The sequence below is a fragment of the Myodes glareolus genome, chromosome 12 (genome assembly GCF_982192425.1).
Source record: "Myodes glareolus chromosome 12, mMyoGla1.1, whole genome shotgun sequence".
Classification (NCBI taxonomy): Eukaryota; Metazoa; Chordata; class Mammalia; order Rodentia; family Cricetidae; genus Myodes; species Myodes glareolus.
In genome coordinates, this window is record NC_142037.1 from 2,257,450 (window position 1) to 2,278,868 (window position 21,419).

The window sequence follows — 21,419 nt, forward strand, 5'->3', positions numbered from 1 at the left end:
TGTGTTGCTGTGATAAAATACTATGGCCAGGCTGGGCATGGTGGTGCTCACCTTTGATCCCAGCACTCAGGAGGCAGAGGCAGGTGGATCTCTGTTCAAGACCAGCCTGGTCTACAGAGTGAGTTTCAGAACAGCCAGAGCTACAAAGAGAAACCCTGTCTGGAGAAACTAAAATACCATGACAAAAAAAAAAAAAAAAAAAAAAAAAAAAAAAAAAAAAAAAAAAAAAAAACTTAAGGTAGAGTTTTTCTGGCTTATAGTTCCAGAGGGTTAGAGCCCACAATGGCAAATAGTAGCCAAAGCAAGAAGCTGAGAGACCATCTCAACTGCGCACAGCAGCAGAGAGAGCAAACAGGAAGTGGGGCAAGACTTCAAACACTCAGAGACCACCATCAGTGAGTGGCCTACTTCCCATCCGCGAGGCTCCATGCTCTAAAGGCTTCATCAGTTCTGCAGACAACAGGTACAACCAGGGACCAAGTTTCCAAATGTATAGCTGGCTATCCTGAAACTTGCTCTATAGACCAGACTGGCCTCGAACTCACTGAGATCTACCTGCCTCTGTCTCCCCAAGTGCTGGAATTAAAAGTGTGTGCTACCACCACTCAGCTGAGCCTTTCTTTAGAAAACATTTTTCACTCAAGCCATTACAACCTATTTGAAAGGAGACTAGTTAGAAGACAGGGCCTGGGGAACAAACAGATGGTCATACCACAGGTACAGGCAAGGGTCAGATTGTGTGCAGCCTCAGAAACCAATATGCAACATTTTCACTTACTTTGGCATAGGCAGTGAGTTCATTTTCTATTCCTGCCTAATAAACTGCTGTGGACTCAACTGTTTATCGTAGCATCTGTTTGTTAATTCACCTTGTACAAGTGAAGCCAAGCATAACTTGGTTCTCTGCACGAAGCCTTACAAGGCTGAAATCAAGACCTCTCCAAGCTGCGCTCATATCTGACCAAAGCATCCTTCCCAAGCTTACAGCTATGATGGAATTCAGTTCTTTCAGTAGTATTGAAATACACCCCTGTCCTCCTAACAGCTGTCAATGTGAGCCACTCAGTTCCTGCTTCACTCTCACACATGCGCTCCTCAGAACAAGTGTCTCATCTCTCTCCGTCTCCTTGTCGCCCTGTCTCTCTGCCTCTGTCTCTCTCTATCTCTCCCTGTCTCTCCCTGTCTCTCTCTGTGTCTCTCTCTGTCTCTCTCTCTCTCTCTCTCTCTCTCTCTCTCTCACACACACACACACACACACACACACACACACAATATGTATTTAGGATCTGCCTTTTAGTCGTATCACAGCTCTTGAAAACACTTGAGTTTTCTGAGCACCATGGATGGTAGAAGCATTTTTTTCTCAAACAGTTGATCTGTAGCACTGGTTTTGATCCCCAGCATCACATAAAGAATAAGGTGTGCTAGCCGACACCTATAATCCCATCACTCATGAGGCAGAGGCAGGAGGGTCAGAAGTTCAAAGTCAAGCTTGGCTACTGTCCTAGTTTGAGTTTCTATTGCTGGAAAGAGACACCATGACCATGTTAACTCTTGTAAAGAAAACATTTAATTAGGATGGCTCATTTATAGTTTCAGAGTTCAGTCCATTATCATCATGGTGGGGAATATGGCAACAAGAGGCAGATGTGGTGCTGGCTACATCATGGTTCTCAGGCAACAGGAAGTCAACTGAGACCCTGGTTGAGGGCCAATTACATTCAAACTACCACAGCTACATAATGAGTTTAAGGACAGCCTGGACTATTTATATATATTTACATATATATATAAATAAAATAAATGCATGTTTGAAGCCAAACCTATAATCCCGGCAATCAAAAGGGAAGAGGATAAACATGTATTTCAGGGAATAAATCCTTTCTCAAAAAAATAAATAAATACATGCAGGTCAGTGAGACGACTCAGAAAGTAAAGATCTTTGCTGTCAAGCTTGACAACTGAAGTCTGATCACTGAGACACATGTGGTAGGAGAGAACTCTGGATTCCATATTGGCAATTTATAAGTTTAATGAGTACTTATATATGTGCACCATGACTCAGGCACACACGCACATGCATACACGAAATAAATGTAATGCAGCCAGGTGGTGGCGCCATGCGCCTTTAATCCCAGCACTCAGGAGACAGAGGCAATCTGATCTGTGTGAGTTCAAGGCCAGTGTGATAGTAATAGTTTGCCCCAGAGCCTATGAACATCCAACCAAGGATTCCGAGCCAGATTTGTGGTCCCAGACAGGTGTGTTTCCTCTTCCAGGATTTATGGAGTACTCAATTTTCTTGTAACGTTTTATTGTTTGTTGTTGTTTACTTAAATCTTTATGCCACTTGAAATTTATTTTTTAAGATTTAATTTTTATATGTAGTTTTAATTTTTATACATATATGACCATATATACATATGTATATATGTGTATTCATATGTATATGTATATATATATGAATATGTACACCAGATGCATACCCACAGAAGTCAGAAGAGACACTGGATCCCCTAAAACTGAGGTTGCGGGCAGTTGTATGCTGTCGCATAGATGTTGTGAAAACCCAAGTCTTTCAAGAACATCAAGTGATTTTAACACTGAGCCATCTTAAGAGTGTAAAAGCAGAGGCCAGGCATGGTGGTGCATGCCCTTAAATCCAGCACTCCAGAGGCGGAGGCAGAGGCAGGTGGATCTTTGAGTCTGAGGCCAGCCTGTTCTGCAGAGGGAGTTCCAGGACAGCCAGGGCTCCACACAGAAACCCTGTCTCAGACAACAAGCAAACGAACAAACAAGGAATTAAAGAGCAGGACTGAGGAAACAGCTCAGCGGTCAAGAGCGTTCACTGCTCTTGCTGAGGGCCTGAGTTTGGTTCTCAGCACCCACACTGGGAAACTCATAACTGCCTAGAACTCCTGGGGAAGCAATGCCTTGTTCTAGCTGTGCACCTGTGCTCATGGACACACCCACACACACAAATAATTAAATAAGCAAATAAGCAAAAATAAGACTTCTTTTAAAAACTAGTAGTGTAGTCTGATTGTGTTCAGGGAAATAGCATTACAGCAGAGCAAAAAAGCCTCGTTTTCAGCCGGGTGGTGGTAGCCTTTAATCCCAGCACTCGAGGGGCAGAGTCTTGAACTCTGTTAGTTCAAGACCAGCCTGCTGAGTTCCAGAACAGCTAACGCTATACAGAGAAACCCTGTCCTGAGAAAAGAAAAGAAAAAAAAATCCTCAATTTCTCCTCTAATATGAACTCTTGTTTTGTAGGAGGGACAATATGAATACAATGACTGTGCACTGTAAGGACCAGTATGAGAGGCTGCAGGGAGAAGACTGAGATCAGAGAGCTCTTAGGCACAAGAAGGTTGAGCAGCAGGAATCGCTGTGATCAAGAGAAGCAAGGGCACAGAGGGAGTAATGAGGGCTCAGGTCCCATCACAGGGGGAAATAAGAGGCCCCAGGAGCTCAGGATAGCTTATCTGAACAGAATGGCAACTGTGGGTCCCTGGAAGGTTCAGAACCAACGAAGCACAGTTAACAAATGGTTGGTGGCAGGCTAAGGACATAGACCAGCAAATAGGTTATTTGCATGACACCATGAACTCGATTTTAGCACCATGTCACATTTAATGGGGTGGCACACGGCTGGCAGCACTCAGGAGGCGGAGGCGGGAGGACCAGCCTCAGCCATACAGAGTTGGAGATCAGCCTGAGCTACAAAAGACCCTGCCTTAAACTAACTTATTTAAATAAATAAATATTTCATAGAAGCATAGAATATAGTTCATTGTCAAAGGGCTTACATGTGTATAAGGCCCTGGGTTCAATCCCCAGGACCGGAAAAGAAGGGAAAACATCTATTTCCAGGCTCCAGACAGAATGAAGGTGTGAAAGGTAGTGTGGATGTAAGAAAATAAGAGAAAAGGGTCCAGGAAGACATCTCTATGGTTTTTGTAGCAAATAGATTCATGAATCACCTAGAATTCCAGTGCTCAGAAGGCAAAGACAGGACAAGCTACCTAGCCAGACTGGCCTCAGTGTAGAGTTCCAGTTCAACTGAGAAGCCCTCCCTCTGTAAGTAAGATGGAATTGATAAAGAGAGACTTCTGGGGGCTGGCAAGATGGAGCAGTGGTTAAGAGCACTTACTATCCATGCAAGAGAACCAGGTTCAATTCCCAGCACTCGTATGATGGCTCACAACCATCCATAACTCCAGTTCCAGGGAATGCAACATCTTCTGGCCTCCAGGGCACTGCATGCAAGCGGTGCAAGTCATTCATGCACACAAAACACAAAATGATGAAATTTAAAAAGGAAGATTTCTGACATTGGTCTCTGGCCTACATGTGCATCTGCACACACACAAATACCTGCACACATGCAATCATACATGTGAACAAGCATATACACACACAACAACACAAATGAGAACATGCATACACACATGCAGCCATAATACAAACACGAGGGAAAAAGAAGGGGTTTCAAACTTATCCTCAGAGTGAAGCGGCATAAATCTGATGTCGGGAGCATCATGTAAGAGAGGACCAGGATGTCTGCTGCCGAAACACTCTCTCCTAGAAATGGCTGCATAAGCAAGACCAGAACAACGGCAATATTGATAAACATGTGCTAACATAGAAGAAGGATATTTTTTCTAAGTCCCACTCCTGGACAAAGATCTATAAACAACTAATAACTCCTGGTGTGATGCACATTAGTATTATTAATATAGAAATATGGTAACAGAGTAAGATAGAAAGTGAATTAGGAAGCCAGGCGGTAGTGGCGCACACCTTTAATCCCAGAATTTGGGAGGCAGAGGCAGGCAGATCTCTGTGAGTTCGAAGCCAACCTGGTCTACAAGAGCTAGTTCCAGGACAGACTCCAAAGCTACAGAGAAACCCAGTCTAAAAAAACAAAAAAAAAAAAAGAAAAAAAAAGTGAATTAGGTATAACAGTTTGGATTCACCAATATAGAATAGATAAAGGAATATTTCCTTTGAATTTGTCAAATGCTAATAGATTAGACATTGTTAATGCAGTTATTGCCTGTATATATTTGGATATGATTATTGTACTTATTGTGTATAGTTTTTCTTATATTATTTTAAACAAAAAAGGGAGAATGTGCTGATATTTTATTTGTGCTGTAACACATAAAGCTTGCCTGAAGATTAGAGTGCAGAGCTAGCCACACCAGTTAGCCATAGAGGCCAGGCAGTGGTGGTGCACACCTTTAATCCCGGCACTAGGGAGGAGACTGGAAGTGCTGTGACCGGGTGGGGACAGGAATACAAGGTGGGAGGAGACAGGAGCTTAGGGCGTTCAGTCTGAGGTTTCATAGAGACAGGAAAAGCTAGTGACTGGCTGCTCTGTTTCTCTGATCTCTCAGCTTCAGCCCCCATCAGTTATCCAGTACAAGCGGTCAGCCATGTACATACAGACAACAAAACAGCTCCGCAGGTTGTGTTTATACATTTGTGCATACATACACCTGCATATATACATAACAATCATAATCAAAGAAAACCAGGCTATGATATTGGCATAAAAACAGATAGGAGGACCAATGGAACCAAATCAAAGACCTGGATATCAATCCACACATCTTCAAACACCTTTTTTTGACAAAGAAGCAAAAAAATATCAAATGGAAAAAAGAAAGTATATTCAACAAATGGTGCTGGCATAACCGAATATCCACATGTAGAAGAATGAAAATAGATCCATATGTATCGTCATGCACAAAACTCAAGTCCAAATGGATCAAAGACCTCAACATAAATCCAACCACACTGAACGTCATAGAATAGAAAGTGGTAAGTACACTTGAATGCATTGGCACAGGAAACCACTTCCTAAATATAACCCCAGCAGTACAGACACTGATAGAAACAAGTAATAAATGGGACTTCCTGAAACTGAGAATCTTCTGTAAAGCAAAGGACACGGTCAACAAGACAAAACAGCAGCCCACAGAATGGGAAAAAATTTTCACCAACCCCACATCAGACAGAGGTCTGATCTCCAAAATATACAAAGAACTCAAGAAATAGGTCATCAAAAGAACAAATAATCTAATTTTAAAAAATGGAGAACAGACCTAAACAGAGAACTCCCAACGAAGCGATCTAAAATAGCTGAAAGACACTTGAGGAAATGCTCAACATCTTTAGCCCAGACAAGTGCAAATCAAAACAACTCTAAGATTTTATCTTACACCTGTAAGAATGGCCAAGATCAAAAACACTGATGACAACTTATGCTGGAGAGGTTGTGGGGTAAAGGGAATACTCCTGCATTGCAGGTGGGAGTGCAAGCTGGTACAACCCCTATGGATATCAGCATGCCGATTTCTCAGAAAATTAGGAAACAACCTACCTCAAGACCCAGCAATACCACTTTTGAGTATATACCCAGAGGATATTCTTTCATACCACAAGGACATGTGCTCATCTATGTTCATAGCAGCACTGTTTGTCATAACCAGAACTTAGAAACAATGTAAATGACATTCAACCCAAGAGTGAATAAGGAAAATGAGGTACATTTAGACAATGGAATACTACACAGCGGAAAAAAATGATGACATCTTGAAATTTGTGGGCAAATGAATGGATCTAGAAAACATTATATTGACTGAGGTAACCCAGACCCAGAAAGACAAATATCATATGTACTCACTTATAAGTGGCTTTTAGACATAAAGCAAAGAAAACCAGCCCACAAATCACAATCCCAGAGAACCTAGACAGCAAAGAGGATCCTAAGAGAGACATACATGGATCTAATTTACAGGGGAAGTAGAAAAGATAAGATCTCCTGAGTAAATTGGGAGCATGGGGACCATGGGAGAGGGTTGAAGGGGAGGGGAGAGAAAGGGAGGGGAACAGAGAAACATATTTAACTCAATAAAAACAATAAATAAATAAATAATATTTAAAAAAGAAAACAATTTGAAATGGGGAGTGGAAGCTATGGGTGGGTTAGAGGGCAGGGTGGGGAGTTAGAGAAAGCAGGAAGAAGGGGAAAGTGTCACAATTCTATTTTTATTAAAAATGAATGAAAATATTAGAAATGTTTAACAACTCAAGAAATAAGTTTGTGTAGCGTTTCCATGACTGGGAGTCTGATGCTAAATCTATGAGGGAGGCATCAAGCCCTTGAGAAGGCTCTCCTGGAGGCAAGGACCAGCACTTTGTTGATGGAGAGAGGATATAAGCAAAACAGAGTCTATGTTGATCTTACTAACTCATGATCATAGTAGTCAGTCAGCCCTACAGGGACGAGCAAGCTTTCCGCTCCATTGATAAAGAACTATGTTAAGGTACTCCCTTGAGTAAGGGGCCTCCTTCACGGCACTGTCTGAGCAGCAGCAGGAGTTCCCCTGAGGGCATCCCTTTTTGTGATGACCCAGGACTTGAATTTCCTTTCCTTGAACAGTGAACAGCAAAATGAATGTGAGCTAGGACTTGATTTTAATTTTTTTGCTTGTTTGTTGGTTGGTTTATTGGGAAGGACAGTGTTGGGTATTGAACTCAGGGCTGCAAGCATTCTAGGCACTCCGTTCCTGGCCATAGAACTTGAAGTTTTACCTCTTCTACACTCTAATTCCCTCCTGAAGGTTTCTAAGTTTCCAGTACAGAACATCTGCTGTGGGTTCCCTGGTATGATTGCCTAGGAAGGCTGAGAGAAATGACTCACCTTTCCTCGTCCTCCTAGCGATGGCTGTAGCTGGGGGGTGTGATAATTCTATAACCCACTGCAGCAGAAAAATCAAGCCTGGAGGAACCAAAGAAGCTACATCAGGACGGCATCTCAAGCTAGCAAAGGCTACGTCCCAAAGAGAAATGGGGGGAAGACAGACAGTGCCGCATGGCTCGTAGATTTCTCTGCATTTGTAACAGAAGCCTTTCAGATAGGCAGTTCTGATGGAATGGAGTACAACTCAATGGTAGTGTGTGCTTTGCAAGCAGAAGGCTCTTGGTGGGATCCCCAGCATCACTACATACCCCCAAAAAGATCACACCATTTTTGGACTAGAAAAGAAGTCATCGGGCCAGGCGGTGGTGGTGCATACCTTTAATCCCAGTACTCTGGAGGCAGAGGCAGGTGGAGTGCCCATGGGTCAAGGCTAGCAGAGTGAGTTTCAGGACAGCAGGGGCTACATGTGTGTCAGGGTATGAGCACGGAGGTGCCCGTGGAAGTGGGAGGCTTTAGATCTCCAGGAGCTGGAATTACAACAGCCAGTTGTGAGCTACCCAGTAGGGTGCTGGGAACAGAATTCAGGTCCTCTGCAAGAACTCTACACATATTAACCTCGAAGCCATCTTTCCAGCCTCTATTTTTTTTAATATTTATTTATTATGTATACAATATTCTGTCTGTGTGTCTGCCTGCAGGCCAGAAGAGGGCATCAGATCTCATTACAGATGGTTGTGAGCCACCATATGGTTGCTGGGAATTGAACTCAGGACCTTTTGGAAGAGCAGGCAGTGCTCTAAACCACTGAGCCCCATCTCTCCATCCCCATCTTTCCAGCCTTTAAAACAATGTTTAAATCCTAGAATAATTTATGATGATTATAAACTACTGATTCCTTGGAGAAACTCTGGGTGGTAGTTTGACATTTCTACCACAAGGTGGCAATGTCTCACTGTTTTTCACCTAGTCACTGGGCGTGCCGCAGAAATCGGCTTAACTTCTAAATGCGCGTAAACATCCTTGCTCAAAAGTGAAAACTAATGCAGGGTAAACTTAAGAAATCAAGCAGTGACTGCCTTTTTCTCTCCCCCCTCCTCTGCCTCCAGTCTTTGTTTTCCATAGGAATCAGGGTTTGACAGGCAATTCTGGATTCAGTCATGCTCCTCCTGGCTTCCGAGCAACAGCAGGAATAGCAATCCCTGGAAACTGGAGAGAACGTGGTAAATTTGAAAAAGACATGGTGAGCAGGGCTGCACAGAGCTGTGGAAGGCAGATAATGCACTTTAGCAAAGAGAGGTATTGGTATTTGACTTAGTTTTGTGGGGACTTGGTTCGGTGGTTTGGGTTTTAGAGGGAGGGGAGGTGTTTTTTTCTTTTGCTCTCATGAACCTATTAGGGAGGAGTCTCCTCCTGTAATCCCAGCACACAGGAGGCAGAGGCAGGTGGATCTCAGTGAGTTCGAGGCCAGCCCGGTCTACAGAGCGAGTTCTAGGACAGTCAGGACTGTTATACAGAGAAATCCTGTCTCAGAAAAGCTGGGAAGGACGGAAGGGAGGGAGGGAGGGAGGGAGGGAGGGAAGGAGGGAGGGAGGGAGGGAGGGAGGGAGGGAGGGAGGGTGAGAGAGGGAGAGGGAGAGAGAGAGAGAGAGAGAGAGAGAGAGAGAGAATGAAAAAGCTATTGAGGTAGATTGACATTTGGTCCAAGGCCAACCTGGGCTACACTGTGAGTTCCAGGCCAGAGCCTGGAACTATAAGGCAGTCTTCTACCAGCTGACACTGCCTCCAGAATGTCTTGCCCATTGGGATACCTCAGAAAGTACCCCTGGCTGGTGGTCTTGGGAAACTATGAATGAAGCAAACAAGAGTTCTCGCATCCAGCACTGCCATCTGATGCTAATGGATGCAGGCGGTGTGGGGGCAGCCATGGTCATCTAAGTCTGGGCAGGTCACCCAAAGGAAGTTCTTTACTTCCAACCATTATCACCTGGGACTCTGGCCATCGATAAATTTAAATAAGAGGCCTGAGTCTCAGTAGTTTATCCTGAAACAATACCTGGTAGCTGGAAAACACCACAAACTGAGATAAACCGGACTCCCACCACTATAGATAGGATCACCAGGATACCCCTAGACAAATGTCAGCCAATCAGGGGGCCTGAACCTCAGAGACCCCTCGCCCCCACGACTATAAAACCCTATTCTAAGTGAGGTTGGGGCTCTCCAGTTATTCCAATATGTTGAACATGCAGACAGACTGAGTTTGCAAAGTTGATTAAAATACATATGCGAATGGGTCAGAGGCCTACATGGGGTCCAGCCCTTCCCTGCCTTCTGTGCTGAGGACAGAACTCAGGGCCTGTGATGTTAAACAAGAAGTGCCCTGTCGCTTCCCTCTTTATCCTTCTTTCCTCCTGTCTTTCTGATTTCTGTTTAGTTGGTTGGGTGTTGGGGGGGGTGGAATTCTTTAGTTTTGTTTTATTTGAGACAGGATCTCACTCTGTAACCACGACTGGCCTGGAACTCACTATGTAGACAAGGCTGCCCTCAAAGTTATAGAGCTCCTCCAGCCAATCTAGATGCTTTTTGTTTGGTTGGTTGGTTTTAGTTTTTGGATTTTTTAAGGCAGGGTCTCTCTGTATAGGCCTGGTTGCCCTGGTCCTGGCTCTGTAGACAAGACTGGTCTCTCCTCGAACTCACAAAGATCCATCTGCCTCTTCCTCCAGAGTTCTAGGATTAAAGGCGTGTGCCACCAAAACCTGGATGTTTCATTTCTTATAACACGCACATTAGAGGCTGAAGATGTAGCTCAAGTAGTGAAATTTTATGTAGCATTTATAAAGACCTGACTTCAATCCTCAGACCCCAATAAAACCTGGAGTGGTAGTGTAGGCCTGAAATCTTGGCACCCCAAGGCAAAAGGACCCAAAGTTTAAGGTCATGCTTGAACACATAGTAAGTCTGAAGTCAGTCTGGGACCCTGCCTCAAAAATAATAACAATAACTATTATTATTACATCATTATTATTAAAATAACTTAAACAAAACAGCTGGGTGTGGTGGTGCACACCTTTAATACCAGCACACAGGAGGCAGAGGCAGGCAGATATCTCTGTGTTTGAGGCCAGCTTGGTCTAAGAAGTGAGTTCAAGGACAGCCTGGGCTGTTACACAGAGAAACCCTGTCTCAAAAAAAAACATAAATAAACAAATAAAATAATACTTACTTTAAAAGGTTGTGCCAATAAGAACAACAAAGAGATGTCATCAAAAGTTTGAAGTCCAAACCCAGGGAGACAGAGGCAGGCTGTGAGTTTGAGGCCAACCTGGTCTACATATAGCCAATTCTAGGCCAGGTGTGTGACTGGCCATAGTGAGACTCTATCTCAAAACAAACCGGACTGGCTGCTCTTCCACAGGTCCTGTCCTGAGTTCAATTCCCAGAAACCACATGGTGGTTCACAGTCATCTATAATGAGATCTGGTGCCCTCTTCTGGTGGGCGGGCATACATGAAGGTAGAACACGAGAGAGAGAGAGAGAGAGAGAGAGAGAGAGAGAGAGAGAGAGAGAGAGAGAGAAACTGAAGTCTAAACAGCTACTACATAGGGACATAAGACTAGGAGACAGGCTCAGTGGTAGAGTATACGAAAATGAGCAAGGTGCCAGGTTCCACAGCCAACACTGGGGAAAAATTAGAAACATTTAAAACCTACACAATAGTCAAAAGAACAAGATCTGTTTTCTATTGTTATGTATTTACTAGTTACCACCACTAAAACAAAACCCTGCATCCATGCTCCTTAAGCAACGCTAATTAAACTCAGTAGTACACACACACACACACACACGCACACACACACACACACACGCTCGCACATACAAGGAAGTAGGACTAGTTGAGAAGGGGAGGTGATCAGCTCACGGATGGGTCGTGGCTGCTCCTGGCTGTCGACTCCACTACCTCGGCAGTTAACTAAAACCCAAGCAACTGGGCACACCTGTGAGGAACTGCTTGTTTGCTTTTGTTTTTCGAGACAGGGTGTCTCTGTAGCTTTGAAACCTGTTCTGGAACTCACAGAGACCTGCCTTTCTCTGCCTGCCAAGTGCTGGGATTAACGGCATGTGTCATCAACAACAACAAGGAATTTTTCTTGATTGAATCTGCATCTTTAGAAGTAGAAAGGTCTACCTTAAATCTACAGAAAGCACATGGAAAGAAGAAAGAAGCTTCCCTTTGCCTGCTTGCCCTCACGCTCACGGGCAAATGGGCAAATCCATTCCTTCACTAGTATTAGAGCCTATTTCTTCAGGATTCCAGTATATACTGAAGACCTGCTGAAAGATCCATCCTCATGGACCAAACAACTCTTGGATTCCTGGATAGGAGACAACCATTATTAAAATAGGGAGACTACAGCCTGTAAACCACTCTGATATATCCCATATATATATTTCCCATATTTATAAATATAAATTATATTATAAATATAAACACACATATATATGTGTAAATACACATATACACACATTATATATACATACACACACAAACACACATATATATATATATTCTGTCAATTATTTTTCTAGAGAACCCTGACTAACAAAGGGTATAAATATAATAAATATATATATATATATATATATATAATATAAATGTATGAAACTAAGAATTAGATATCATCAAGAATATTCTCGCCAGGTGGTGGTGCACACCTTTAATCCCAGCACTCAGGAGGCAGAGGCAAGTGGATCTCTGTGAGTTTGAGGCCAGTCTGGTCTATAAAAGCTAGCTCCAGGACAGGCTCCAAAGCTACAGAGAAACCCTGTCTCAGAAAACAAAACAAAAACAAAAACAAAAAAAAAAATTCTAAGGGGAGGGAGTAGGAACTGAGATAGGAATGTAAAATGAGAAAAGATTGTTTTTTTTTAAGATTTATTTATTTATTATGTATACAGTATTCTGCTTGCATGTATGCTTGCACCCCAGAAGAGGGCACCAGATCTCATTCAAGTGGTGGTGAGCCACCATGTGGTTTCTGGGAATTGGAAGAGCTCTTAACCTCTGAGCCATCACTCTAGTCCCGAATAGACTGTTTTTAAAAAATGTATTTTAAGACGGGCGGTGGTGACACATGCCTTTAATCCCAGCACTCGGGAGGCAGAGGCAGGTGGATCTCTGTGAGTTCAAGGGCAGCCTGGTCTACAAGAGCTAGTTCCAGGACAGGCTCTAAAGCTGCAGAGAAACCCTGTCTCAAAAAAGAAAACAATGAATAAATAAATAAATTTTAAAGAAAATAATACTCTTAGTACCTAGGAACTGGGGCACACTTAAGTGGTACAATGTGTGCTTAGCAAGCACTTCGGGCCTCGATCTGAAGTTCAAGCCCAGCACAGAAGGAGAAGGGATTTTTTTCAGTACTTAAATAAGCACCAAGGGCTTCCTTCCTAAGAGTGGTCTCTAAAATGGGCTGAATTCTGAACTGACAGCTTAATGAATGAGCAACAGCGTAATTAATTAACTGCTGTTATTAACCCACAATATTGAAGAAAAGGGTAAACTCTAGAGAGGACCAAAAAGTTAAATTACTATCTGTTTTGCTTTCCACTTGTTCCTGTTTCTGGTGTGTGTGTGTGTGTGTGTGTGTGTGTGTGTGTGTGTGTGTGTGTGTTACATGGGTGCATGTATATTGCTAGAGGTTAGATGGAGTGTTTTCTCAGTTCATTCCATCTTATTTTTTTAAGAATTATTTTTAATTATGTGTATACATGTATATCTGTGTGGAGCTGTGTGCATGTAAATGCAGAGCCATCAGAGGCCAGGAGAGGCCAGGAGATTCCCTGGAACTGTTTTGCCAAACACGGTCCTCTGCAAGAGCAGTAAAGGCTCTTTAACTGCTGAGTGACCTCTCCAGCCTCCACCTGACTGGAGTGTACCAAATGGCTAGACAGCTGGCCATCAAGGCTCCCACGATCTGCCTGTCCCCGCCTCTCAGCACTGGGACCACAGGCACAGGTTTTTACATGTTCTCATGCTTAAACAGCAAACATTTTATGTACTGTAGAGCTCCCCGATTTCTGCTCTGGGTTGCAGCAAAGGGGGAAGAACAAGTTTCTAAGATAAACCCTGATTTCTGGAAGTCTTTTAAGAAAGCGTTTCTTCTCTAAGTGTCCTGGATGCTTCATCTGAAAAGTTCCACGTAGAGATGGTCTCTAAGACCCATCTAGCTCCAAATCCTGGAGCCACAAGGTTTCTCTGTGTAGCCCTGGCTCTCCTAAAACCAAACTGTAGACCAGGCTGGCCTCAAACTCAGAGATGTGCCTGCCTCTGCTGGGACTAAAGGCGTGTGCCACCACATTTCTAACATACTTCAGCATTTGCTCCAGTTGTTCCAAAAACTTGCCTCTGACACTTGACCCTTCTTCGCCTTTCTGGTGTGTTCTCCTTTCTGAAAGCTTTGTTAGGGGTTTGGATTTCTCACTGCTCTGTTGCCTTTTTGTTCCTGATCCCAGGCCTTGATTTTTTTACTAATGGGTAACCTTAGGATCCCTGGGATTTTAACAAACAGTTCTTATAATACACACACACACACACACACACACACACACACACACCTCCCCCTCCCCACTCTCATCGTGTCCTCAGCCCTTCCCCCACACCCTCCTTTTCCTGATCCATTACCTTTCTCCTCTACACAAACTCCAGTTTCTCTGGTATCTAAAAGAAAGCAAAGAGTGAGCCCCATCCTTCCTCTTTGTAATGTTTAAGTTCCGCCATCCCTACGGGAATGAAGTCTGAAAAGGAATACTAGACAAGACTCTGAAAGACCCTTCTTGAGCCTCACTCCCTCCCGCTTACCCTAAAACACCATGGCAACCACCACCTGAAAGAGCGAGCAGCCTCTGGAAAGACTGTTTGCAGAGGCGCTCACTCCGCAGCTTTCACTGGCACCCCACCCCCACTCTGCACTGCTGCATATTTTTGCTTACAGGAATGCCAGGAGCCAGATTATACCGAACATATTTCCTTGTAGGTGTTCAGTATCGATTTGTTTTGTCCCCTGTGTAACGCTGACTGCCCTGTAGATCAGACTGACCTCAGGAGATCCGCCTGCCTCTGCCTCCTGAGTGCTAGGATTAAAGGTGTACACCACCACTGCCTGCTTCAATATCTTTTTAATCTTGAAGTTTAAGCCACTTTTCAGTTCAGTTCTGTAGCAAGAAAATGGGGAGAAATCAGTAGGACGGCAGGCAACAGTGTGACACTGAGGTACAGAGGAGGCTGTCCTCTCCAGTTACCATCAGCTACCAGCTTTGAGACCTTGAGCAAGAAGCTAGTCTACCACCCAGTACCCTACTTGTATGAAAAGAATAAATATGAACAAGGAAAACAAAATGAATGAGGCTTATCTTTTATAAAATGAGATTCTGCAACTAAATCTAGGTATATAGTGTTCCCCTTGTAAAGTTACTTTAATGCTAAAATAAAATAATGTATTCAAAGGCCCAAAGTGAAGAGTACTGTTATGAGGATACATATCTTACATGCATTCCCAGAGTCAGCACTCAGTCCTCTCCCAACTAAACCACCGCATTCTAGTTCTTCAGCAGGCAGAAAATGGCTCCACTGACGCCTGTGTTCCTATAAACAAACTAGAAAAAGAACAGAGCTGTATCCTTGACAAAGGTCATCAAATGAAATGCTGCCAAAAGGTTTCTCGCACCTCTGCATGACTATAATTTTACTCCTAGAACAAATCCACTTTGAGTTTGATATCACAATTGCACTGACCTTAGCACCACTGACAAGCACCGGGCAACAGTTGTACATACTCTTGAGAAGCGTGTCATCCACTCCCGTCAAACACGGGCCTTGTAGTACTCTGTACTCCTCCACCTGTCTACAGGTGGGGGGTTAGAAGCCAACAATCAAGGGGATTGTCTCAAACTTCACTTTGCAAGAAACATCTAAGAGACTGCTGGAACTCTGAGTTTACCTCCAGAGATTCTGATCGTACTGGGGCGCAGTGCAAGAAGCATGTGAACGCCCCATAAATTCTTCACGTAATTACCGTATGTGGGAAGTAAAAGGCACTGGGAACTAGGGTCCCCACATGGCTTCTTGCCTTTCTCTTGTCTCATCCTGGTCGCCTTCCCCTTCTCACAGTTCTGGCTTCATCTGTGACTGTGATGTTGTACTCAGATGACAGCATCCTATGCAAGAAGAAAACTGTGCCCCAGGGGCTCTGCAAGCTTTTCTGGCCTCTGCAGACACCCGCATTCACACACACACACATATACACCCGCACGAATGAAAATAATTTAAAAAAATCTTTAAAAAGTAATTTACACCCCGGCACTCTGCATGTATGTGACAGTTGTGCAGCTTTGTCGTCTTGTGAGACTCCTAGCAGTGGGAACAGGGTCTGTCTCTCACTCTTCTACTGCCTTTGGGATCCTATTCCACATCCTGGGTTGGGGAAGTGCTTAGTCCTACTGTTTCCATGGGAGACCTGAATGAAGGAGTGGATTGGTAGGTAGGAAACAGAGTGTGGGGGGAAGAGACTGGGAGGGAAGGAGGGAGGGAAACCTGTGGCTGGGATGTAAAATAAATGATAAGTAAATGTATTAAAAAAAAATTTTAAAAAGCAATTTATCCCAGCCTGGTCAACAAAACAAGTTACAGGATAGTTAGAGCCATTACACGGAGAAATCCTGTCTCAAAAAAGCAAAACAAAAATTAAAACGCAATTTGTCAGGACTAGAGAAATGCCTCAGTGGTAGAGAACACCAACTTCTCTTCCACAGAACCCCAGGTTCAACTCCCAGCACCCACATGGCAGCTCACAACTCCTGTTGCAGAGGCTCTGGCACCCTCACAGAGATGCGTACACAGGCAATAAAAAAAAAAAATTAAAAAAAAACAAATGAATGAATGGACATAAAATTAAATAGGGAGCTGGAGAAATGGCTCAGTGGTTAATAGCACTAAATGCTCTTCCCGAGGACCCAGGTTCAATTCCCAGCACCCACATGGCAACTCACAACTATCCAGTTCCAGGGGATCTGATAGCCATGGCAAAACACTAAAGCACATAATAGAAAAAGTAAATAAATTTAAAAATAAATAAAGATACATCTTTTTTTAAAAGAAGAAGGAGGAGGAGGAGGAAGAAGAGGAGGAGGAAGAGGAAGAGGAAGAAGAAGAAGAAGAAAAAGAAGAAGAAGAAGAAGAAGAAGAAGAAGAAGAAGAAGAAGAAGAAGAAGAAGAAGAAGAAGAAGAAGAAAGGGAAGAAGAAGAAATTTGCCTTTTAATAGTCTCCTGGGCGGGGGAGACAGGGTCTCTCTGTGCAGTCCTGGCTGGCCTAGAACTCCTTATACAGCCCAGAAAGGTCTCCAATTTGCTATTCTGCCTCAGCTTCCTAAGTACTGTGTTCACAAGGGTGAGCCACTTATCCTGGCCGTAATGTGAGTTAGTTAGTTAGTTAGCTTCATGCTCTTGTTTTTTGGTTATTTTATTTTAGGCTTTTGAGATATGGTAGCCATGGCTGTCCTGGAATTCACAGAGATCCATCTGTCTCTGCCTCTCAAATGCTGGGTTTAAAGGCGTGCCCCACCACGCCTGACTCCACTCTTTTTTTCTGGTAAGATTTATTTCTATTATTTTTAATTATGTATAGGTATTTGGGGGGGGGCAATGTGCAGGTGAGTACAAGTGTTTGATCGCATGGGGCTGAAGTTACATATGGTTGTGATCTACCGATGTGGGTGCTGAGAACCAAACTTGGACCCTCTGAAAGAGCAGCAAGTGCTCTTAACTGCAGAGCCACCACTTCAGCCCTTTGTTTCAGTTTTATTGTGTTGCTGGGGATGGAGTCTATGGCCTACAGAACCTGGGCAGGGGCAAGTACCATACAACTGAGACCCTACCCTTTCCCTTGGTTTTTGTTTGTTTTTATTTTGTTCCATTTGTTGATATATAGTCTCATGTAACTCAGGCTGGCCTCAAATTTGCTATGTCGCCAAAGATGACCCAAAACTCATGATCCTCCTGCCTGTACCTCTCAAATACTAGGATTACAGACATGGGCCACACCTGATTTTTAGTAGTCCTGGGATTAAACCTAGGACCTCTTGCCTTTGTGGCAAGCACTCTGCCAGCTCAACTACTACATCCCCAGCCTCTTGGTGTTCAATGAGCACATTTAAGAAGATGAGCTACACCAGGATGGCGGCTCACACCTTTAACCAGCACTCGGGAGGCAGAGGCACACTTATCTCTGTGAGTTTGAGGTCAACCTGGTCATACCAAGATAGCCAAGGCTATATAGTGAGACCCAGTCTAAAATCAAAACAAAATAACAAAAAAAAAAAAAAAAAAAAAAACCTCCAACCAATCAAACAGAAACAAAACAAAAGAAGGAGGAAGGGAGGCAAAAGAGACTCTAGGAAACTTAGAATGGTCTGAAAACCATAACATGAGTTCTCAGTGTTCGGATCAGCCTAGAAAAGGCAAGACCAGCAGGAAGAGATGTCTGGTTGCCAGGAAGCAGCAGGGGATTTAGTTTCAGAAAAGAGGAATGTGGAAGAAGCCACAAGTAGGCACAATGCTCCACAAAGAAGGAGCCAGACACAGTTCACTGTTGTCTGTCTGTGTGAGCAATGCATAAGTGCTTTGTATCTGTGTGTCTATGTGTGTGCATGGGTATGTGTCTGTCTGTGTGTGCAATGCGCAAGTGCTTTGTATCTGTGTGTCTATGTGTGTGCTTGGGTATGTATCTGATGTGTGTGTACTCTGACAAGAATATATGTGTTTGTGTATGATGTGTGTTGTATGTGCATGTATGTGTATTTGTATGATGTATGAATGAGTGTGTGTGGGTACCACAGCATGCATGTGAAGGTAAGAGAACAACTTACGGAAGTCAGTCCTCTGCCGCCATAGGTCCCAGGGACTGAACTCAGGTCATCAGACTTACCCAACAGGTGTGTTTTACCCGAGGAACTACGCTTCTGTCCCCTTAATATACATTTTAGCAAATCCGGAAACAACCTCTATATACCAATGAGTGAACTGGCTTATGCTCAAGTGGTCTGGTTTTGTGAACTAAAGGCTTTAACAATACTATGAGCCATCCCTAGAACTTATTAGACCAATGGACAATTAGAAAACCCAAACTGGAAATACTGGTAAATATTAGAAAATATCATAAAGAATCTCAGAGCCACTAGCTTCTCCATCTAGAATATGTCCGAGCCACAGGCTCTCAGGAGGGATGGAGCAGTGAGGGACGAGGAAACAAGTCCCCTTTTCCAGTCGGTGCCTATTCTGTCTCCAGTGCCCTTCAGTGTCTTGAGAACCAAGTCCTTGATTCATTTTCCAAGAATTAGATCATTTTTGAAGGGGGAAGATTGCTGCTTTTATGTTTTCTTGTCACGGGGTCTCTTCCTTTAGCGCCTCTCTCTCTCTCTCTCTCTCTCTCTCTCTCTCTCTCTCCCTCCCTCCCTCCCTCCCTCCCTCCCTCCCTCCCTCTCTCTTCTTCCCCTCCCCTCTCCACTTCACCACACACAGAAATCCCTTTTGAAAGGGGCTTTTTTTCCAATCCAGTGAAGTAGAGTCTTTGCCCCTTTGTGAGGAAGGCTCATTAACATTCCCACAGCAGCATCCCACTTTTGTAACCCTGGAGGGAGGTCAAGAGGCCATGACGGAGAGGTAAAAAGAGAAAAAAAAATGTGGTAAAGGGGAGGAGGTGGAAGAATGGAGAGGAGGGGGAAGAGCCCTTCCTTTCATAATAAGGCCAGAAAGAAGAGGGAAAAACAGGAAAAGATAAAGGTGGCCAAGACTCAGAAAAAAGGCATGTCTGGGTTCCCAAGTCTGCCCCTTACAGGTTACACAGATACCGAGAAAATCAGAGCGCTGTATTCCTGAGCTTCTTTCTCCTCCTCACAAAGGAAGTAAATGATGGGAAGAGGGAAAGAGGGCACAGTCACTGCCCAGAAGAACCAGATCCTTTCCTGCCTCGGTGTTGGTGTCTCAGTCTAGTGATAACTGATGATCATTAAAATGAGCATAAAAGTGTCAGGCACGGGAGTTTCAAAAAGAGAGGGTGAAACAGCCACTCAGGACCCTGACAGCAAACATCTGGAAAAGAGTAGACTCTGGGAACTCGGGAAACAATGAACCGTGACTCGCCAAACCTCTCTGCTAGTGGGGTCTGCCTTGTCATCCCCAGCACCCCTTCTCTCGTCGGGTGTCCTCTTCATCCCCCTTTCCAGGACTTGTCAGACAAGAGTGCAAAACCTATACCAAGGGTTTGCCTCGCTGAAGACCCGACCACACAGCACACAGGGGTAAAAGAAGGGATTCAGGTGTATGACTAGAGGATAGGGCATGGCTGGGATAGTCCAGACCCAGTCTTACTCACTCAGGTGGATACCATAAGTAGAAGTTAAAAAACAATACATTAGATGACTAGAGACTTATGGTTGTTGCTAGATTCATTTTTTAAAATTAGGGTGTGGGGCTTTATGCCTATAATCCCAGAACTCTAATGGCTGAGGCAAGAGGAATGCTATGAGTTCCAGGCTTGTCTGGACTGTATAGCTTTGGACTATTCTGGACTATATAGCTTCGGACTAGTCTGGACTATATAGCTTCAGGCTAGAATGGGCTATAGAGCAACAAACAAACAAACAAATAAAAATAGATGAATAAATAAAAAATAGTGAATGTTTTTTTTCTGACTCAGCATCTTTATGTGCAGCCCGTGTTGCCCTAAATTTATGATAATCCTGTCTCTGCTTCCTGGGTGTTAGGAACACAGGTGGGCAGCAGCATGCCCAGCTGAATGAATTCCCTTTGTGTTTTCCCCCCTTGGTGATGGGGATTAAAGCAGAGCCATTCACCATCCTAGGCAAGTGCTAAACTAGTAACCTGCACCACAGCCCCACTGCTAAGTCCTTTACACAGAATCCTTTACAGTTTCTCTGGGTAGCTCTGGCTGTCCGGGAACCAGCACTGTAGACCAGGCTGGCCTCAAACTCACTCTGCCTCCTGAGTTCTGGAATTAAAGGCATGAGCCACCACTGCCAAGCCACAGTTATTTTCTGCCTGGGAACACATCACAGAAAATTCAGAGATCCACTAGAGCCTCCTTTTGGCTTTTACTCTGAAGCGCAGAAAGAAATCATGGGCTGTGTACTCACAGGCATCCTTTCCCCTGCGAGACCCGAGCAGGACCAGAAAAGACGGCCGTCGGTGGTGCTATTTTAAATCAAATTCCTTCAGATGTGTCACTTGATTTTTTTCTTACTGGCTGTCTACCCTGGGTCTCTTGTATAATCTTGGGCAGGTTACCTAACCTCCATGCACCTTCTGATCTATCTGTAATCGGGATTTCCTGTACATGGTAGCTTTATAAAACCTGATGTGAACGTAGTGTATGGTGGCACACACCTGCAATCCCAGCACTTAGGTAGCAGAGCAGGCAGATCTACTTAGATTTGAAGCCAACCTGTCTACACAGTGAGCTCCAAGCCAGCTGGAGCTCCAAGTAAGCGAGGGGGGGCAACAAAACTGACGTAATGTTCCAGGCCTTGCTGGTGTAAGGAGAAAACTGGCTCCCCAAAGTTGTCCTTTGATTCCACATCCATGTCATGTCAGGAACGATCATACATGTATCATGCACACATACACAATAATAACTT

The 21,419-nt window shown here is 43.9% G+C and overlaps 1 protein-coding gene across 1 annotated transcript in view; it reads right to left on the reverse strand.

Moving 5' to 3' along the window:
* LOC148120073 (uncharacterized) overlaps window positions 1-21,419 on the reverse strand; it is a 32,998-nt gene that overhangs the window by 9,794 nt on the left and 1,785 nt on the right. The window lies entirely within an intron of this gene.